A 15,769-nucleotide genomic window follows, 5' to 3' on the forward strand; every position below is an offset into this window, starting at 1 on the left:
TTCTTAAATATAGAGTATAATCGAAAAATGATTTTATTAAAATAGTAATACCCTGTAAAGTTTAGTTGCATACAGTAATAATAGTGGAACTTCTATTACATTTTTAAGCTACTAATAGGTCATTAACATTTTTAACATCAGTGGCGCACGCAGGGGGGGTTTCTGAGTCTCTAGAAAGCCCCCCTGCGCTAACTAAGTGGCCACTGTCCTATACAGCAGCCGCGGCGCTGTCAAAGAAGCGTCCGCGGCGGTGCTGTATTGTATACAGCACCGCCGCAGACGCTTCTTAGACAGCGCCGCGGCTGCTGTATAGGACAGCGCTGGCGAAACGGAGCTGCTGCGTTTTTTTTTTTTTTGTGTCGGCGGACAATCCTCCGTGCGCCGCTGAACATAGTGTCTAATGTTCAAAGCTGAAGGTAGAGGTTACCAGCAATTGTGATCTGATCCTGCTTGAATTTAAACTTATTTTGACGTGAAGTGCTATTTCAAATGGCAGGAGAGTGGATCCAGGACATACAGTAATGTGCTACTCAGTGGTATAGCTAATCTGGTACTTTCAAGTTCTGGTGCTATAAATCAGCCATCATCTTCAATTTTCCATTCCACATGGATTTTGGGGCTTTGATCTTTGCAGAAATGCAAGGAATGCCTTAATCCACCCGTAATCACAGAGCAAATATGCAAAAGTGTAAGATCAGGTTCAAAATGTGCAAAACACTTGTAAGTGACCTTAGCCAGTAATAGAACTGGTTGTTAGGTGCGTCAAAACCCAGCTGCTGAAACCATTTTAACAAGGATGCCAGGGAAGTGGTTTGATCTTCGCACCAAAAGCAACATTTTGTCCATCTTGCCCAGAAACGCCTGGGATGTGTTGAAAACTGCACATTTTAGTTTCTTTTCTAACTAGCCAGACGAAATGCTTAGAAATTTTGCAATTATTTCTTATACAATACCTTTAAATCAAGTTTTTCATGTTATGATCATCGCACAGTCAGTGCTTTATTCCCTTCTGCAGTAACCATTTCTTATTTTACCTATGTAGGTATAAACATTTGCATAAATAATATATACATTTACTCACTAAAAATTGGGTGCATCTCATAAAGTCCAGTACTGGCATATTTCTTTGTTTCAGGATATCCAAACACTTTTCAGCTTCTTCTTTAGAAAGTGGACTGAATGGATTTTCATTTTCTAAAAAGATATAATAAAAATGATTTCCATTGCAGTTATTGTGATCTAACATGTGCAATTGAATAAAAACCTGCTGAGAGAAGCTTATTTAAAAGGGTTTTCTAAAATAAGAGAAACATTTCTTCCCTGTGTTTTCATATAGGTCTGTAGAGGTAGCAAATAACTGAAGAGGTTTCTTAAGATCAGCTTCTGCTACATAAAAGCCCATAAATGGTTTGTGTATGGATTTTGTGAACATCTGAAATGTCAAACTAATTAAATTTGGGGTCAGTAATAGTCATAATTATAGCATTCAGCTCCTTAATAAATTCTGCTAGCGGGATTTCACATTATGTGGAAAAAAAACCTCTTTGGTACACTTTGTTCCATATTTTATTTAATTACGTCTGTCCATTGAAGTAAATGTTATTCTAAGTTGTCCATTCCGTAAACTTTTCTTGGCTGGGCTTTGTTCTAATTATTAATATATGTGTAAATAATTGAAATAAGGAGTAAATAAAGGCTAGAGCCAAATCTGTACCCTGAAAAACACATAGCTACTAGTTGTTTAATTAATGTGCATTTATTTATGTCTATAAAGTGTGTGTGTGTGTGTGTGTGTGTGGGGGGGGGGGGGGGGGGCATGTCCCTTTTAGAGACAGTTAAACCATTATACTCAGGTTTTGCTTGCCTGCCACTTTTATTCCTATGTGAGCTCAAGCTGAGTTTTATTTGAAAACTTAGTGGTAGAACAAGGAGAATAGTAGCTTAGTTGAAAGGGGGGAGTGATAGGCCAGACTAATAATAGTAATACCTGGATTGTAGCTGACACTGAGTTTTAGTAAACGGCCTCCTGGGTAAAATGTCACTGCTTGCTCTACTCTTGCAGAAGATGACAGAATCTTGTCCCAGTGGATTTTTAAAGACTTGGCCATTTAGTTGTATCTCTGACATTTACTTCCAGAGGAAGAACCATTATAGGACCAATCTGAGGCAGGCATCAGTGGTACTCATCCAGTGACACTTTTAGAGGTAACATTTTGGGGGAGCTGTGTTCAACTTGCCAGGGTGTCCTCTAGAGAAAAGTGTGATTTGAGTTGGGATATCCCACTGCTATAAAAACAGATATTCTCACCCATGTTTGAGTAGGTCAGTTACCCTTCTACCTACATTAATTCCTGGGGAAAAATGTATTAATCTATGATTCTAGCAAATTGCAGATATTTAATGACTTTGCTTGGCAAATTGAAAACGGCAAAGTGTTTAAAGGCAAGTTTTACAGAAGGGGTAATTAGACTTGCTGGTAGACTTCCTATGTGTGTGAGTTTTAGGGGCAGAAGGCTGGATTACCCCCTTCCAGGGTATCTGTGTACATCTGTATAAAAGCAGACCGCTTGACCATGTAATGTAGTAGTATTATTCCTTTCTGGAGATCACTAGTACCACAAACTAGTGTAACTGTCCTTGTAAGGGCTACTTGAGCTAATAAAAAATATCACTGCTGAGGTTGGAAACCTGCATACATTACCAATGCTCTGCCCGCTACCTGCAGCTCTGGCCAGTGTGATTGGCCAGGGGGAACCATCCACAACAACCCTGATCTGAAGGCAAGAGGTCAGTTGTACCATCCTAGGTGCCAAGCAAGGGTGAACCCTAGCAGCGAGAGTTACCCAAAAGGAAGCAGTCTTAGGTGCCAGTGAAGGAGCCTAGTGGTGGCAGCTGGCCCCTCCTACTGCGGTTAGAGGGGCGCAACTTGGGATAAAGAAAGGGGATGGTGGCAAGGCAAACCCAGCTGGTCCCCAGCAGCACAGACATGGTAACATAGGAGGTCCATCCTGTCACAGCCATGTTGAATCAATGGTCAGAGTTCAATGATATATCTATCATCTATAATAGTATGTAAAACAGGGTCACACTGGGGCTCATTTAGACTTAGATGCATTTGCACATTGTACATATATAGAAAAAACGTAATAATGTGTATATGTTTAGTTGGACGCATCTCAGGATGTGCCCAGTTCCAAACCAGCAGCATTTGTGCCAGACATATATCAGGCATACAAGTGTGTATATTTACACTCCATAATGGCGTAGAGATGTGGCTTGACTTTGTTAGTAGTAAACGCCAAATTTGCATTACTCTATTTTTGCACAATATAATAAGTGTCAAATACACAAGAGAGAATATTGTCTTGACAGTTATTGATAAATGCAAAAGCAGCATTTTCATTATTACATAAAATTAAATACAAACACTGCCACACTGTTAGACAGTCGCAGCGGCCGCGGGCGACACTCATTACTTTACTCTGATGTCCCGGTCGTCGCCATGACGACCGGGGCGTCACTTCCGGATCCTGGCCGACCGTTGCCAAGGCAACGGTCGAGGAAGCTCTGTGCTCTGCGCTGCGTCCCGGCAACGGAGGAAGCCGGGCGCGCATGCGCAGAAGATAGCATGTTATACTTAAACATCCTGGGGCTTGATTTAACAAGCCTGTGGGCTGATTAACGCCTGATTCATTAATCAGGCAGGGGGTGTGTGTGTGTGGTTTAGAGCTAGGCTCTGATTGGTGGCCACTAGTATTTAAGGCAGTGAGGTTTGCAGTCTCACTGCCGGTTATAGTTCTGTATCCAGTCTGCTAGCCTGCTCCCTGCTTGTTCCTGTCTATTGGACCCTGTTACTGCTTACCCGTGTATGACCTTTGGCTTGAATTTGGACCTCGCTTGTGTATCTCGTGACCCTGACCTTTGGCTTGAATACTTATCTCCCTGTCTGCTTGTGACCTCTGACCTCTGCTTGAACTCCACTCCGCTGCTTGGGTTCTCCCTAGCCGGTGCACACTTCACGACCCTCTGCCAGTCTGCAGCCCAGTCTGTTCCCACCATCAGGGGCTCCAGTGAATACCTGACTGGTAGAGTAGACTCCGGGTTGTGTTGTGCCGGCTAGCGGGGTTCCTAACATTATAACCGGCCAAAACGTTTCGGAGACGAAGTTGGTATGGAAGGAAGCGGAACCAAATCGTCTCCTCTTCAAGCCCTGGCGGGTCATATTGAGACTCTCTATCAGATGATCCGGGAATTGTCCCAGCGTTTGTCCTCCCCAGATGGGGTCCCCCGGACTACACTGCTCAGTTCTGGTTCAGTTGATGAACCCAAGTTAAATTTGCCGGACCGGTTCTCCGGAAATAGAGCCCTGTTCCGGAATTTTAAAGAAAGCTGCAAACTCTACTTTCGGCTGAAACCTCGGTCTTCTGGTTCAGAACAGCAGAGAGTGGGAATTGTCATCTTCCTCCTGCAGGGTGACCCCCAGTCCTGGGCTTTCACCCTACCACAGTCGAGCCCTATCATGCAATCGTTGGAAGCCTTCTTTGATGCACTAGGCCTCATTTATGATGATCCAGATCGAGTTGCCTCTGCTGAGACTCATCTACGGGTTTTAAAGCAAGCTCAACGTTTTGCAGAAGAATACTGTGCTGAATTCCGCAGATGGTCGCCTGACTGTGAGTGGATTCACTCACTTGTGCAGTATCCTTCCCCTGCCTCGTTGGAGAGCCTTATGCCACTTGCTATTAAAATTGACAGAAGAATCAAGGAGAGGAGAACAGAGAAGGAGGCATCTTCCTGCTCTTCTGCAATTGTTCCCGCTCTCACGGATGTTGAGAAGCCTATGTCCTCAGGGCCGCTTCACCTATCTCCTGACAAAAGAAACAGGAGACGGTCACAAGGACTATGCCTTTATTGTGGGAAGAAAGGCCACTTCTCCTGTTCTTGCCCTTACAAACCTGAGAAAGGAGCATGTCTGGGAAAGATACACTTAGGCCTGCAAGTTGTTTCCCAAAAGAATGCTGTCCTGATTCCCGCACAAGTCACTTTTGGTGCCAGTTCCGTGGCCTTATCGGCCTTCATTGATAGTGGAGCTGCGGGCAATTTCCTTGATATCGGGTTCGCCCGCACCGCTGGGATTCCGCCTGTAAGACTCAAATCCGCTATTACCGTCTGTGACTTAGATGGGAATCCATTGCCTGGAGGTAAGGTTGAATGGGAGACTCCGCCTTTATACTTGAACATTGGAGCACTTCATTCGGAGTCCATAACCTTTCTCCTTATTGATTGCTCATCGGTTCCGTTGGTCCTGGGCCAGCCCTGGCTTTCTCGTCACAACCCTGTTGTGGATTGGGAGAGAGGAGAAATCGTTCAGTGGAGCTCGTATTGTTCACAGTCTTGCTTGACCCTGCTTCTGCGAATCGTCCAGTCTATTCCGGAGCAATTTCCCTCACAATACCACGACTTCTGGGACGTGTTTTCCAAGAGAGCTGCTGATACTTTGCCACCTCACCGTGACTTCGACTGTGCCATCGACCTCATACCTGGCTCCAAGTTACCCAAGGGACGCTTGTATTCTCTCTCGGGCCCCGAGACCAAGTCCATGCAGGATTATATTGAGGAGAATTTGGAGAAAGGCTTCATCAGGCCATCCAAATATCCGGTAGGAGCTGGATGTTTTTTGTGTCTAAAAAAGATGGAGGACTAAGACCCTGTATTGACTACAGAGGATTGAACCTCATCACAGTCAAAAACACCTACCCACTTCCTCTAATCTCCGTATTATTCGACCAATTAAGAGGTTCTTGGGCTTCGCCAATTACTATAGAAGATTCATTTGCGATTTTGCTGAGATTGTGGCTCCTATTGTCACCTTGACTCGCAAAGGGATGGATCCAATGAACTGGCCACCCCAGGCAATAACCACGTTTGAGACTTTAGAGAAAGCATTTGTATCAGCTCAGGTCCTTAGACATCCAGATTCTGAATTACCGTTTGTTCTTGAAGTTGATGCCTCCGACGTCGGTGCCATCTTGTCTCAAAAAGATTCCCATACTCACCGCCTACATCCGTGTGCCTACTTCTCCCGTCAGTTTTCCTCAGCAGAAGCCAACTATGATGTGGGTAACCGGGAGCTATTGGCAATCAAATGGGCCTTTGAGGAGTGGCGACATTGGCTAGAAGGCACTACACATCAGATTTCTGTTATAACTGATCACAAGAATCTACAATACATACAGTCAGCCAAACGCCTGAACCCCAGACAGGCTCGTTGGTCGCTGTTCTTCACCCGTTTTAACTTTGTGATTACCTACCGTCCAGGTTCTAAGAATGTCCGAGCAGACGCTCTGTCCAGAAGCTTCCTGGCACATCATGTTCCAGTTACTAGTCCTGAACCCATCATTCCCACTTCCATGATCCATGCTGGATTAACCCAAGACCTGAGCTGCCCCCTGCAAAGATTTCAAAGGTTAGCTCCTGATAACACTCCGGTAGGATGCTTATTCGTTCCTGTTCATTTAAGGAAAGCAGTCCTGGCTGAGGCACATGATAGTAAGACTGCTGGACATCCTGGAATACAGAAGACTTTGGAGATCCTCTCCCGTACTGTCTGGTGGCCATCGTTGCCCGCTGATGTCAAGAGTTATGTCCTCTCTTGTGAGGGTTGTGCCAGGAGTAAGGTTCTCAGGAGTCGTCCTGTAGGTCAGTTGCTTCCATTGTCTATCCCTGCAAAACCTTGGACACACTTGTCTATGGACTTTATAGTTGACCTGCCACTCTCTGCAGGTCACAACACCATCTGGGTGGTAGTGGACCGCTTCAGCAAGATGTCACATTTTATACCACTACCCAGGCTCCCTGGTGCTCGAGATCTGGCCATTCTGTTCATCCAGCATATATTCTGGCTTCATGGACTTCCTACTGACATCGTTTCTGACCACGGTTCCCAATTCGTGGCACAATTCTGGAAATCTTTTTGTACAGTTCTTGGGATCAAGATAAGCCTCTCGTCTGCTTACCATCCTCAGTCGAATGGGCAAACCGAAAGGGTTAACCAGTCCTTAGAACAGTTCCTACGATGTTACACCTTGGAATTTCATGATAACTGGTCTTCTCTGTTACCCTGGGCAGAATTTGCGTATAATAATTCATGTCACTCATCTACCAAAACCTCTCCATTTTACTGCAATTTTGGTTTTCACCCCAGATCTAATTCCTTATACTCTCTCAAGTCCGCTGGTATTCCGGAAATTCGTTCCACGGCCAGGGATCTCAAAGTTATCTGGAGAAAAGTACAGTCATCATTGAGACAAGCCTCACTTTTTGCAAAAAATTTTTCGGACCGCCACCGTACCACCTGCTCCCTCAAAGTGGGCCAGAAAGTGTGGCTGTCTACACGCAATATCAGGCTCAGACAGCCTTGCAAAAAACTAGGGCCTAAATTCATCGGTCCTTTCCTCATTATCAAGAAGATTAATGCTGTAGCATTCAGATTGAAAATCCCTGGTTCATTGAGGATCCCCAACACCTTCCATTGTTCTCTGCTTAAACCTGTGTTATACCCGAATCAGTTCCAGTCTTCGAATTTTTCTGTACGGAACACGAACAAATACATCATTCATAAGATCCTCGATTCTAAGAGAGTGCAGGCGCAGGTGCACTTTCTAGTTCAATGGAGGAATCGTGGGTTGGAAGAGCGGTCGAGGATTCCACAAAGACGGCTTCATGCTGCTAAACATTTAAAGGAGTTTTTCAAAAAATTCCCTAAAAAACCTGGGTGTCGGGGTTCTTTGACCCCTCCTCAAGGGGACTGCCGCGACACTCATTACTTTCCTCTGATGTCCCGGCCGTCGCCATGACGACCGGGGCGTCACTTCCGGATCCTGGCCGAGGAAGCTCTGTGCCCTGCGCTGCGTCCCGGCAACGGAGGAAGCCGGGCGCGCATGCGCAGAAGATAGCATGTTATACTTAAACATCCTGGGGCTTGATTTAACAAGCCTGTGGGCTGATAACGCCTGATTCATTAATCAGGCAGGGGGTGTGTGTGTGTGGTTCAGAGCTAGGCTCTGATTGGTAGCCACTAGTATTTAAGGCAGTGAGGTTTGCAGTCTCACTGCCGGTTATAGTTCTGTATCCAGTCTGCTAGCCTGCTCCCTGCTTGTTCCTGTCTATTGGACCCTGTTACTGCTTTCCCGTGTATGACCCTTGGCTTGAATTTGGACCTCGCTTGTGTATCTCGTGACCCTGACCTTTGGCTTGAATACTTACCTCCCTGTCTGCTTGTGACCTCTGACCTCTGCTTGAACTCCACTCCGCTGCTTGGGTTCTCCCTAGCCGGTGCACACTTCACGACCCTCTGCCAGTCTGCAGCCCAGTCTGTCCCCACCATCAGGGGCTCCAGTGAATACCTGACTGGTAGAGTAGACTCCGGGTTGTGTTGTGCCGGCTAGCGGGGTTCCTAACATTATAACCGGCCAAAACGTTTCGGAGACGAAGTTGGTATGGAAGGAAGCGGAACCAAATCGTCTCCTCTTCAAGCCCTGGCGTGTCATATTGAGACTCTCTATCAGATGATCTGGGAATTGTCCCAGCGTTTGTCCTCCCCAGACGGGGTCCCCCGGACTACACTGCTCAGTTCTGTTTCAGTTGATGAACCCAAGTTAAATTTGCCGGACCGGTTCTCCGGAAATAGAGCCCTGTTCCGGAATTTTAAAGAAAGCTGCAAACTCTACTTTCTACCCGGCTAGCGGGGTTCCTAACACAAATCTGCTCTTTAAATGGGAATCTCCTTCCCTGCATTAGTCCAAATGGAAATGTCAGTTAAGTAATGTGAATAGACAGCAGCAACTTGATATAATATAGTATATTTAATATAGCAGAATCCTTTTCAAACTCCTTACCACCACTTACAAGGCTCTCTCCCAGTCTACTGCCCCTTATATCTCTAACCTCCTCTCCATTCACACTCCTGCCCGCTTCCTGCGCTCAGCCAATGATCGCCGACTCTCCTCCACTCTGATCACCTCTTCCCACTCTAGAATCCAAGACTTCTCCCGCGCTGCCCCCCTTCACTGGAACGACCTCCCTTGCTCCATCCGTCTCTCACCCAACCTGTGCTCCTTCAAACGGGCACTTAAAACTCACCTGTTTCTTAAGGCCTACCAACCATCCACTCAACCTCTCATCTCTTCGGTTCTTCCCTTTGCCTCACTGGCTCCCTTCTGTGCCTGATTCTGTCCACCCTCCCTTAGGATGTAAGCTCGTATGAGCAGGGCCCTCTTTCCTCCTGTCTCCATACCTGTTCTTCCACTCCGTCTCTACTGTATTTGCCTGCCCAGAGTATTGGTATTTTATGTTTTATGTTCTGTACTGTTTTGCCCTGTATGGTCTACTGTTTGTACTGTGTACGGCGCTGCTGAAACCATGTGGCGCCTTACAAATAAACGATAATAATAATAATAGCATGGGCAGCATGGTGGTTAGCACTTCTGCCGCACAGCACTGGGGTCATGAGTTCAATTCCCGACCATGGCCTTTTCTGTGTGGAGTTCGTATGTTCTCCCCGTGTTTGCATGGGTTTCCTCCGGGTGCTCCGGTTTCCTCCCACACTCCAAAAACATACTAGTAGGTTAATTGACTGCTATCAAATTGACCCTAGTCTTTGTCTGTGTGTGTGTGTGTTAGGGAATTAGACTGTAAGCTCCAATGGGGCAGGGACTGATGTGAGTGAGTTCTCTGTACAGCGCTGCAGAATTAGTGGCGCTATATAAATAAATGGTGATGATGATGATATCCGCTACACTAATTAGTTAAGCTGGAGGGGACAAAATGCAATCAGGAGTGGCTAGGAGTCTGCTTTTAGTCATCATCATCAGTGCATATTCACCAGCTCTTTAGCGCCCAAAAGTTATAGCGTCCTAAAAATTGAATCTGCAATTAAGTTATTACATGAACATGGCCTTACTGTAGTTAGCCTACGCTTGCCTATTTATAAGGACTGAGAACTGTTTGCAGATCTAGGGGTCAAATCATGATACGTTCGATGCGACCACTGTGGTTCCAAAACACATAGTTTTTTTTTGCAAAGTATTGAAGGCAGAGTTGGACATACATATGCTTGCACTTTTCGATACCAATACAAACTTCTAACAGAACGCACTGGTTACCATAGTCAGAGGTGAACAATTTATACACTGTACAGTTGTAAAAACAGTGACATCACAAAGATACATAGTTACAGTATTAAGGTCCGCATTTATAGCTCAAAGGGTCTTGACCTCCCTAGAACTCCATCTGTCATTGGATGATTCCTCTGGTCATTTTTCCTTAAGATAGCCAGGTGTCCTTCTTCAGATTCCTGCCTCTAGACCTGTACAAACTGGTTCTTTTATGATCCCTGCGAGCTGGCTATTTGGTGTATGAAAAGTTATATTATATATAACTGGCGTTTGCAAGGTGCGAAAGTTACATAAATAACACCGGAAAAGTTATCATGTAATTGCGAACAGAATGATACCAAACTTGATGCAATTAATATTTTGGAAACATTAATTAGCTTTTTTTTTCACATTATATTTTTTATTAAATAAAATAAATAGATTAAACTTATTTGCATGTTGTTATTTTCTAAAGTAATTATTTGATTGCGTACTAAACACATCACAACTAATATTAGTGGACATAAAATATTAATTACCACTTTCATCCAATTATTAAACTTCAACAGTCACATATGTCTTATTTTATAGGACACCTGTTTTTTTCAAGTGTAAGGTGTCACAAATCTAAAAGAAGCAAAAATCTATATACAGACATATATGTATGCATTATGATGCACAGTACAGAAATACGTTACTTATGTAAACAAAAATAATGGATGTCCAACTGTAAATGAGCCCCTATGACTTTATTTGGTACATCTACAAGACATAAAAAAAATATGTTGCTGTATTTTCCCTCAGTTGGCCTTTTGTGAAACACATACAGTACTGACTCTCCAATATACGGTACAGTTGTATACTGATTTTTATGCACTGTTTGTTTAAGAATTTTATTGCATGCTTTTGTAAAAAAAGATATTTGGGGGATTGAGCCCAATTGCTGATCACATGTAATTCTTACATATTCAGTCTGTGTAGGGTACAGATTTAGGACCTGATTCATTAAGGAAAGTAAAGCAAAGGAGTAACTTTGCACCTTGGCAAAATCATGTTGCATTGGAGAGGGAGGAAAATTTTAAATGTGGGGACAGATTTATATTTGGGGAAGGGCATGTCCTAGATTAAGTTTAAATTTCAGTGTACACATTAAACTATCAAGTATTTGTGCGCTACAAGAAAAAACAGCCAGCATTTAACACTACATTTTAGTTTAATACATCTACCTTAAGAAAAAAGGATTTAACATTGGTTGCTAGTGGGTGTCAGTAATTATCATTTTGTATCACTGCATAACACAGCGATACAAAATGTACTGCGCCTGGCATTTACCATGCCATGGTCCATTGGCGAGCCATGGTCCTGCTGAAACCCCCCCTCTAAACTAGCTAAAAACTTCACAGGCAACCTTACTCTGCTGGCAAAAGGAGGACCACTGTGCAGCTATTGCGCATGCTCAGTCACAAATTCACATAGTGATGGGACCTGACATTATCCAATATATTATTATTATTATCTACTCAGGAAATAAAGCCTAGTGGGGAAATTTACTTAAGTGTGGGTTGAGCCAGGGCCGGATTTACCACTAGTCAACCTAGGCAATTGCCTAGGGCCCAGCAGTCCCCAGAGGGCCCTCCCAGGCCCGGCGGTGAGACCACCCTTTAAAAATGGGCCGCTATTTATGGACCAGTGCTATATGCTTCCCCCCGGGCTAAAGTCTGCCAGCCAGCCCCTGAATAGGACTATATATTATGCTAAAAAGCTATAGTGCTATGGATTTTTTCAGGGAGGGGGCCCCAAACCAGTATCTTGCCTAGGGCCCCATGAGGTCTAAATCCGGCTCTGGGTTGAGCAAAGAGCAGGTTTTAATGCAATTTGACATGTGCTTTTTAAACCATGCAATTTACTAAAGGCAAAACCGCACATCAAGTCGCATGAATCAAAACTGCAAGTTCTCAAACTGCATTTGCGTCTCGTCTGGAGACCTTGCTAGAATACAAACTGTTCCATGTATCAAGTGGCAGTTTGCCAAACTATATTGTAAAGAAAAGTATGTGGCTCTGACAGGACAGACAGCTCAAACTGCATGTTGTATGAGGGAAAGGAAAAACACGTGTCCGAACGGTTCACAGGTTGCCTGAGTGGTGATATTGCTTCTGATTGGCTCCCTGGGTATTAACTGGTAGGGCTCACCAGAGCTTAATTTGTTTTGCATCAGGTTCTCCTCAGGAGTGGTGCTTTCAGGGAAAAGAAGTATTTATTATGGTGGCGAAAATTATTAATTCATTTTGAAGGCATCATTTATTTAATAGTATATGGAGAGCATATTTATTTATTAATATGCAGGGGGCATATTTATTTATATACGGATCATATTGGTTATTTACGGGGCCATATTTACTTATTAATATATGAAGACAACATTTATTTATTCACTGTGTGGGGCAATTATAGTTACTTATAATGGGGACAACATTACTACACTTATTACTGGGGCATATACTGTATATTTACTTAGTACCAGGGCAACATTTCTTTATTAATTACGGTGGGAATCATTTTTACTTATTACTATACTTAATACGGGGGACATATACTTAACATGGGGAACATATTTCATTATTTATTATGGGAGATATTTATAATGCACTTATTCCATTGCGCATGCTGGTGCTTGTAGTTCTTCAAGTGCCTCTATACAATAACATCCATGTGCTGTCAGTTCATGCTGGCACTTGTAGTTTATTAGCTCATTAGTTAAAGGGCAATAAAGTGACTTTTTAACATTTACATGTATGAAGAACTGAATAAGTGAGTTAAATAATACACTTTCATAACTGATGTGTTGTTTATTATTATTATTATGTTTTATTTCTATGGCGCCATAAAGAAATTGAAGCATAGGATAGAACACAACCTGTCATATAGGGCAGTACAAACACAAAAACAGTGCAATTAAAAAACTAGTCAGCTGAGAGTAGGTGCACGGGGAAAAGAGGTATATAAAACCCCGGAACACTAGAAACTAGGAAAGGGAAGGAAGAGAGTAGGGCAGTGAACTAAAGCAAGCTGTGCCCAGCAGCATGGGGGCAACTAACAGGATCAGAGCATTGATGGAGATGCAATGGCAAGGGAGAAGAGGAGAACCAAGGGCGCGGGCCTTATGTCGATGTGCAAAAATAAGGCAGGGGAGCCATAACAGAGGTGACAGGAGGAGGAGGACACAAGGATTAAAGGGAAGCTTATAATCTAAAGGGAAGGTATAGATTGACAGGAAACACAAAGTGGGTGTCAGGATGAGGGGCCTAGAAATCTGAAGGAAGAGATGAGCAAGAGTGGGTAGTATAACAAATGGAGGAAGAATGAGGGTGAGGAATACTACGATTAGGGAAGAAGGATCATGAAGAGGGGGAGAAGGGTAGGCTTTGATGAACAGGTTGGTTTTAAGGGATCATTTGAGGTTTTGCAGGCTAGAAGATAGCCTTCTAGAATGAGGAAGATCTTCCAGAAAAGGGATGCAGCTCGGGAAAAATCTTGAATGCGGGAGTGAGACGTGGTAACCAGATGGGAGGTGAGGATGCGGTCATTGGCTGAGAGTAGAGAGCGAGAAGAAATATGAATGGAGATGATGCTGGAGATCTACGGAGCAGTAGCTTTGGAGTGGGCTTTGCAGGTGAGAGTGAAGAGGATTCTGCAACAGAGGGGGAGCCACTGCAGTGCTTAACAGAGAGGGGAGGCAGATGTAGACAGGCAAGAAAGAAAGATTAGCCGGGCTGCAGCGAGGAGTACGGACTGAAGAGGAGCAAGTCAGGTGTGGATGAGGCCAGTAAGGAGGAGATATTCACTGGAGATAAGGGACGTAGGCAAATCCTGGAAAAACAGCCCCATACCATTAACCCTCCTCCACCAAACTTCACAGTTGGCATAATGCAGTCAGGCAGGTAACGTTCTCCCTGCATCCACCAAACCCAGACTCGTCCATCTGACTGCCAAACAGAGAAGTGTGATTTGTCAGTGTCGATGTGCTTTACACCACTCCATCCGAAGCTTGGCATTGGTCTTGGTGATGTGTGGCTTGCATGCAGCTGCTCGGCCATGGAATCCCATACCATTAGACCCAGCACCTGTTCCCCCTGGGCAAAAACAGTAACAGGGGAAAGTAGCCAGATCCCGGGGCTGCAGTCCCTGCCCTGCCGCTAGATGAAGCTGTTTGAGCTCCTGCATGTGTTCTCCTTAGTCCCCCGCTGCCCAGTTTTGTGCTTGCATTAATGCCAGTGGAAGTTCAGTACTCTTCAGCTATGGAATCAGCAGAACGTTGGCAACTTTTACGCATCATGCGCCTTAGCAGTCATTGACCCCACTCTGTAATTTTATGTGGTCTGCTGCTTCGTGGTTGAGTTGCTGTTGTTCCTAAATGCTTCCACTTTCTAATAATATCACTTACAGTTGACCATGAAATATCCAGCTGGGATGAAATTTCACGACCCGTCTTATTGCAAAGGTGGCATCCTATCAGAGTACCACGCTTGAATGCACTGAGCTCTTCAGGACGACCCATTTTGTATCACAAATATTTGCAAATGGAGACTGCATGGCTGGGTGCTTGATTTTATACACCACTGACAATAGGTCTGATTGAAACACCTCAATATAGTGTGTATATATATATATATATATATATATATATATATATATATATATTTCAATAGGGACAGCTGATCAATATACAGTAATATGGCAATGTGTTGCAGAGTACTATGTGAATAAGCAATTGGAGTGTGAGAACTATATACTTGAGAATTGACTGTGTATGAAGGCTGTATAGACTATAACGGTTTCATATATATTAGACCATGGGGCCTGTGCCATATTCTTGATAATCAGGGATGGGTATTTAAACTTGTGTGTTGAATTCTGGACAACAATGACTGGGTTCAGAGGCGGGCTGGGCCGGGAGGCAACGGGGCAGCGGCCTCGGGCCGCTCAGTCCAACCGCTGTTAGGGCCGGGCCCCCCCTCTGGTGCAATATTTCTTATTTATTTTCTTCGGCCGCATCTCATGACATGCGATGCGGCCGCGTCACCGCAGAGGCGGCCGCATCACATGACATGCGATGCGGCCGCGTCATCAATAACGCGGCCGCATCGCGTGTCACGTGATGCGCCCACTTGTGCGCCCCTGGGCTTAAACGTGACAGCCCGCGCCTGACTGGGTTTTATTCCAGTGATTAGGGCTGTATAATATGCTGGTGGGCATTAGTAGGGCTGTAGCAATTACGGGGACTTTGATTAAATTTTGCACTGGGACTCCTTGTTACTCAGCTGATCAGATCACATTAGGTAGGGATGCAACTAACTGTCACTGGGCCCCGTAGCAAAGATCATCTTTGGAGAGGGGGCCCAACAATGCATACTTCCTCCATTTTCAGATATATATACTGCTAATTCCCCATAACTTCTACATGAATAAAATCTGACAGGAATAAAACAGACACACACACAAAAAAACTAATTTAAAAAGCAAACAGACGTATAGCTTTTAAAACATATTGTTGAAATTGCTGTTCCTCTCTGCAAGGTTATTTAGGAGACCCATCTCACTAATTGCAAAAAAGG

The 15,769-nt window shown here is 44.3% G+C and overlaps 1 long non-coding RNA gene across 1 annotated transcript in view; it reads right to left on the reverse strand.

Annotated features, from left to right (window-relative positions):
* LOC142142740 (uncharacterized) overlaps positions 1-15,769 on the reverse strand; it is a 68,507-nt gene that overhangs the window by 30,369 nt on the left and 22,369 nt on the right. The window contains exon 2 of the long non-coding RNA XR_012689305.1: positions 1,082-1,194. This is a non-coding gene — a long non-coding RNA (uncharacterized LOC142142740). The remainder of the gene's footprint in view (positions 1-1,081; positions 1,195-15,769) is intronic.

The sequence above is a fragment of the Mixophyes fleayi genome, chromosome 3, assembly GCF_038048845.1.
Source record: "Mixophyes fleayi isolate aMixFle1 chromosome 3, aMixFle1.hap1, whole genome shotgun sequence".
Taxonomy (NCBI): Eukaryota; Metazoa; Chordata; class Amphibia; order Anura; family Limnodynastidae; genus Mixophyes; species Mixophyes fleayi.